Here is a 6,248-nt window from a genome sequence, read left to right as displayed (position 1 = left end):
AGGCCATAAGGCCCTACCGGCATGTTCATCCACCCATTGTTGATTTTGTAGGTGTTTAGTGGTGGCTTTGGATTTTATGATACATGCTCTTGATAAATCTTTGCTGAATATATAAAATGGAGAACAAGTAAGTGCGTGTATGGTTGCCATACTCCAGAGCATCCCACGATAGCTAGTCTCCTTGATTGGTTCCGCACTTCCGCTGTTCCTTTGTTTCGTTCGGTGTGCGAACGATGTTGCATTTTCTTTGACTCTGCATGTAGGACCTTGGATCTCCGGGTCCTACACGTCATCCTCTACGTGGGTGTTCTTGTGTTTCATTGAGGAATCCATCAGATACAACCGCCCCCGCATGCGACCCGTGCTCACACGTAGCAGTCTCTACCTCGAGCCCCACCACGCCTTCTCTCTCTCTCTCAAACTGTCCTGTTCTTTGTTCTCAGCTCGCCACCGCCGTTTTTTCCTCACCCCTGCTTTCCGATGCCCATGGCTGCGCCGGCGTAAAACACGATGGAGCCCGGCGTACAAGCATGCATGGTGCCGAGCCGCGCGGCTAGGATAGCATGCAGCGGCGGCATCGATTTTGTGCCCGTCGGTCGGCGGCGTCATCTTCTGACATGGCGCCATAGGCTTCAGCTGGCCGCCACTGCTGGAAAAGTAGTACGAGGAGGAGGGGGAGGAGGGTACGAGTCTCCTGCAACTGACGGATTTCTCCGTCCCCCGGAACATTCCCGCATCGAGGGGATGGACCCAAGCGGTGGCGAACAACAAGGGGTGCAGCGCATCCATGGATAGGGCGACGCCGAAGGATTCTGTCGCCGCTGCCCCTACACCAGGCGCCGGCTCCTCCCTCCCCACCGGTGTAGGCCACCTCGTCGGCAGCTCCGTCCTCACCGGCCCAGCCGCCTAGACGAGATAAGGTGCTTCTGGCCTCCCCTCCTCTCCCTCTCCCGTCACATTTTCTATGCCTTCCAGTACAATTCCGTTTCCTATTCACAAATTATATTGTTCTTAATTTCAGTTATTTGGTTGCATAGCTCATTTTTTTTTACTTGTTGACAGTGCGATTGGTCGGCTACCTATGGATTGTTTGTGGTTTTTGATTGCTCTGGTTTTACCCCCAAAAAGTATAATGCTCTTTTATTTTGATTTTCGAATTGTGTTTGATGCAAACATGAGTTTTACTCGTACAGGGAAGAAGTTGAGGGAAGACTTCTTAAAATATTGGTGAAGAACAAGGTGATCTTTTCTTCTTCTGATATGTTCTTGCCATCCAGATTCTGGTCTTGTTGTTGGCCTGAGTCATGAGGAGTGTACACGTAGGAAATATGAGAAGAGGAAGAAGCAACAATAGAAAAATTATTAAGAAGAACCTGAAGGTTTCATATTAGCCTCTTGCTTTGCATAATAAACCATAGTAAGTTCCTTTTGTAGATCATGTTGTAGTTTACCCATCACCCAAAACAATGTGACATCAACTGCAGAATTTTGCCATTCATATTTAATCTTCAGTAGAGTATCAATCATCCAAGATGCATTTTATGGATTTAGGTTGAACATTTTTTTGGTTACTGAATCTGTTCCATTGTAGCAATTGGATGTGTTCATATATTACTATCCTATTACCCAATAAGTATGTCTATGCTTGATTTGTATGCATTCTGTTAATTCTCATGATTATTTTAATTTATCTTTGAGAGCAGAAAGTAATTATTGAACAGAAGTACAATATTTGTTCCCCTTTTGCTGTTTTGCACTCTGGAGCAAAATATATGGGGGCAGTCCTCATGAGCATTTTCTACTTTCTAAGATTTGGGCGAAAGTAAAAGCAAAGAATCAAAGATGTTCATCTATCTGAACGTCACCTTACTTTGATGCTCTGATCTCAAGGTACAATAGAAATACGTCCCCTATCACCCTTCCATTTTTCTTTGATTCATATCTGCAACCCTTGCTTTGAGACCTGCTTGATATTGCCCATGTCAGGAAGTATTGTGCTGTGGTGGTGGTCTGCTATCAAAACCAAAGTGGCATGCATGTACAAATAGGTATCGAGAATATTATTCCTCCTCTGCAAATGTACCAACATCCAGATTTACCAACAGGTCTATTTATTAACAAATTGTTTGAACAATTTTCCCAATTTACAACAATGCATATGTGTTTGTGTCTATCCGACATTACATTACCTACATGAACTTCAATTTAAATTATGCTCCAGATTTCGAATGGATTGACCCTGTTGTATAAATTGCTTTCATTTCAGTGCATCTGCTAGGATATGTACAACAATCGAGCGAGCATTGAGCCAACCATCGACACGTAAAGCATCTTTTGTGTGCATCGGCCGGTGTTTGTGTTGCTTCTGAATTTTTTTCATGTGTGCATCTTTTGTCTATATAAATTGTAAAGCACGTGTGTTAGCTTAGTTAAGGTGTTTGGTCCATCTTTCCATACAAACTTCTTTCATGTAAGAATCATGGTCTATGTAAACTACATAAGCCGATGTCTGGTATTTCATGGAATCCAAAACTGAATGCAAGTGTATGTTCTGTTCACGAACTCTTTCCTACAGTTCGGGTAGGCTAACATATGGGCAGTTTTGTGTACAGAGGGGAAATCGGAACTTGATTAAAATGCAGATTGATAGCTTTCCATGTGTGAAAGCAAAAAGTGATGCCTTGCCGTTGTGCTATGAAGGTGACCGATTGGGTCGCCACTTTCCGGCGAGGAGGCGCCCCATGGGGCGCCCCAACCACTAGTCTAAATAAAAGCCCTATGCATCGATTTATGTTAAGGCTGGTAGCTTCCCCCTTTTTGGAAAAAAAAATCCCCGCCACCTTTAACATCTAAATAGCAATGATAAATTGTTTTAGAAAGAGAACATCTAAACAATCAAGTCCCAACTTTGATTTCACACCTCCAAAACCGCTAAAGGGCCACGAATCAAATCCCAACAGACGGCGATCGACAGGCCAGGAATCGGAAGCTGCTGGAAAGGCCCCCTCCGATATCTCAATTCGGGCAGGTTCAGATTTCATTTCGCAACCGAATAGGAAACGCATGGAAATGGCGAGCGACATGGTTGTGTACTAGACTAGTAATAGCCCGAGCAGCACATTCAACACTCCCTTGGAAAGAGCTACGGATACGAAACTTTTGAGATCCAAAAAGGAAGAAAGACAAGTGGGGTGATCGATGATGGTGGAGGAGCGACGAAAGAGACGGATGTATCAAGATGAAGCCGCTGCCTTGGAGAGTGCAGTGGGATTCGGCGGCTGATGCATGCATGGGTCCAGTCACAAAACACACGCTTGCAGATACACATGCTACTACCATGCTGCAATGGCCAGCCAGCCTTTCACCATCTTTTCTCCCCTAGGATAGTGTTTGCGACGAGGAAAAGATGGCGTACGGCTGTTAGAGCATCTCCACCGGTAGCTCCCAAATAGGTGCCGACAGCATCTCCGTTTAGGGGACGGCGGCACAACATCCTTCATTTGGGGGAGCTGCTCCCACACTGGCGCCCCCAAACAGGCGGTCCCGATAGATTTTGAAATTTAAATACAAATTTGCAACACGATATTCATACGTAGTTCGAACGAAATTTGTACAAATTTAACACGAATTCAAACTAAAATACTAAAAATAAACATCTAGCGGCGCGGGGAGTTGAAGGCGCTGAAGTCCAGTTCGTCGCCGCTGGATGACCCGAAGGATCAGCTGTCGGCGTCATCGCCCTCCTCCTCGTCTGCATCTCCTCCTTTGGCGACGGGAGCTCGGATGGTCCGGCGAGGTCGACGTAGTTGGCGCCGTGGTCCCTAGCGGACCACACAGCCGCCTTCAGCGGGTCGATCGCGATGTGACGGTAGTCCTCGCCGACGGAGCGGCCGATGATGAAGCTCTGGGCCGGGAACTCCTCCTCGTCGCCGTTGCCACGGAGGGCCGCCTGCGCCTCGGCCTCCTTCTCCCACCATTTCTTCTTCGCCGTCGGAAGTGGTGACGAGGCGTCCTCCTCCTTGACGCGGGAGCGGCGGCCCGACCCCGTCGTCCGACGAAACGGAGCAGAGGAGGCGCGTCGCGTCGTCGCAGATGACGACGCCTCCGGAAGGAGGCGCGGCCGAGCGCGTGCGCCCGACGGCGGACGATCCGGTGCGGGAGGTTCCGGACGTCGCTGTCCGTTCCGGCGCCCTCTGCGTGGTAGGCGGCGGCGCCATGGTCGCCGCCTGCGGGAAGTAGATCGGCTCCCGTTGCCCGCGAACGCGTGGACGGTAGCCGTACTCACGGAGCGTGGCGTCGACGTCGCGTCCGTACCACCAGGCACGGCGGGTGACGTTGTTCAAGTGGCCGCCCGAGGGATTGTTAGTCCGCGCGAGCTCGACGGCGCGCTCGCTGCCGAAGCGCTGTTCCCAGGACGGGCTGTCGAGGGCATTCTCCGGGAGGCTCCTTTCCTCCGGCGTCATCTCGGACCGCCGTTGCCTGGCGAGGGCCCGCGTCTATGGTCCTCACGGCGGCGGTGGCGGCACGGAGAAGCCGCCATTGGAGACGTGCCAGCCGTGCGACAACTTGTACTGCACTGGCACGGGGATGTGGTGCCAGTACAGCACATCGGCTTCGTTGTACGACAGCTGCGTCGAGCGGAGGATGCCGCCGCCGCTGCCGCCGGCCTGGTCGTTGTGTGCCATCGCGTTCGCGTGCGGGTGGTGGTTCGCGCGGAGGTTGAGGATGGCGGTGGCTAGGGATGGACGGCGGGAAAAAGAGAGGAGTGCGCGCTGGTGTGGTTTTAGGAAGGCGGCGGACGCACATTGAAGGCGCGTGGGTAAGGTAGGTGGACGCCGTGTGGCCAGTCGCCGCCCTCGCTGTTTTGGTTTCCGTGCGGGAGGCCATTAACGTCGATGACCAACCTCCCCGCGTCGTCTCCGATGCGAACCGCCGCGTCCCCTCGCCGACAAGGCGTCCCCACCCGCGAAAACCGTCGTTCCGCGAGGCGCCGGCGCGCCCGATTCGCGCCCTTTGCGAAGGGGCTGGCACGGGGTTGCCGGTGATTCTATTGGGCTCCAAAATTGGCCAATACCGATTAGGCTATTTTCGTCTCCGGCCCCCAAATTACTATCGACTGCCGGTGGAGATGCTCTTAAGCCCAGGCAGCGGCTAGTCGACTAGCATGCAACCACAATGGGGCAATGAGTTGGGCATGTTGTAGTCTTGTAGGCAAGACAAAGCGGCAAAGGAGGTGTCCGGGAAAGAAGGGTAGTTTTTAGTCTGCTTTTCTACGTGATTTACCTCCTGCATGCTCTGTGATTACAGGCTAACAGCCAGCAAATGTCCTGGTGTGAATGGCAATTGAGAGGTGAAAATTGGAAATGAGGAAAGATAGATAAATCTATAGCTATCACCATCAAACTATTTTTATAAAGTGAATCTATAATTTAGCATTAGGAGCTCTTTTTTTTGCGAGAAAAAAGATTATACTAATGCATCATTCCTTACAGAAAGATCCAGAAACATAAGAAAATTACATAAGTCCTCCAGATCCTGACCACACCGGCGGCCAGAACGGCCTGGTGGGGCGCCGCTGCCACTGCTCCACTCGATGCCTTGGATGGGAGGAAGCCCCTCTGCAGCTGGGAAGTCGCCGGATCCACCGCCACTTGGGATCCGGGGAGGCCTTGACACGCCAAACAGATCCAAGGATCTGCGGGCGCGACGAAGGCGGACGCTCCATCGCAGCGCTCCAAGGAGCGCCACCACCAGAGGGGACGACCTCCGCCGCAAAAGTCCTCTCCAACCGCACCACTACCTCCACGCCGCCACCAACATGCCACCCTACAAATCCTACGCTATGTACATGCCGTGAATCGGGGAACCCCCCCATCTTCCCGCCGCTGGAGCAGCTGATGGGAGGTGAGGAATCCGTCGATTCAACGGCAGCGAGGTGGATTGGGAGAGGGAGCGCACAAAATTGCCTCTCTCTACTGTAGAGGGAGAGAGGAGACATCCAAGGCTCGTATATTAGGAGCTTGTTTTAATTATATGGATAAAAAAATTGGTCGTAAAATGGAACCACAAATTTCCAGTTCCCCACAAATCTCCTACTGCCTACAATAAAAGCGAAGTTACTACTCTCTCATGCCCATTTTATGTTGTGCATAATTTTTCGTGCAAGTCAAATTGTGCAAATTTTGACCAAGGATATAGATAATAATACAAAGATCTACCATGTCAAATGCATATAATATGAAAATATA

General features: G+C 50.7%; 1 long non-coding RNA gene across 3 annotated transcripts; it reads left to right on the top strand.

The window, feature by feature from the left end:
- Positions 1–379: 379 nt before the first annotated feature.
- Positions 380–2,558, top strand: LOC127308574 (uncharacterized). Of its 3 annotated transcripts, XR_011743699.1 has the most exons (5): positions 380–920; positions 1,063–1,239; positions 1,704–1,890; positions 1,987–2,048; positions 2,267–2,558. It is a non-coding gene; the product is annotated as an uncharacterized lncRNA (long non-coding RNA). The 3 variants fall into 3 exon arrangements; XR_007856688.2 differs by having other exon boundaries at positions 381–1,417; XR_007856686.2 differs by having other exon boundaries at positions 385–1,239.
- Positions 2,559–6,248: the final 3,690 nt, after the last annotated feature.

This window comes from Lolium perenne, chromosome 1 (genome assembly GCF_019359855.2).
Source record: "Lolium perenne isolate Kyuss_39 chromosome 1, Kyuss_2.0, whole genome shotgun sequence".
Lineage (NCBI taxonomy): Eukaryota > Viridiplantae > Streptophyta > Magnoliopsida > Poales > Poaceae > Lolium > Lolium perenne.
Note: the sequence above shows the minus strand (reverse complement) of the source record. Positions and strands in the feature narration are given on the sequence as shown.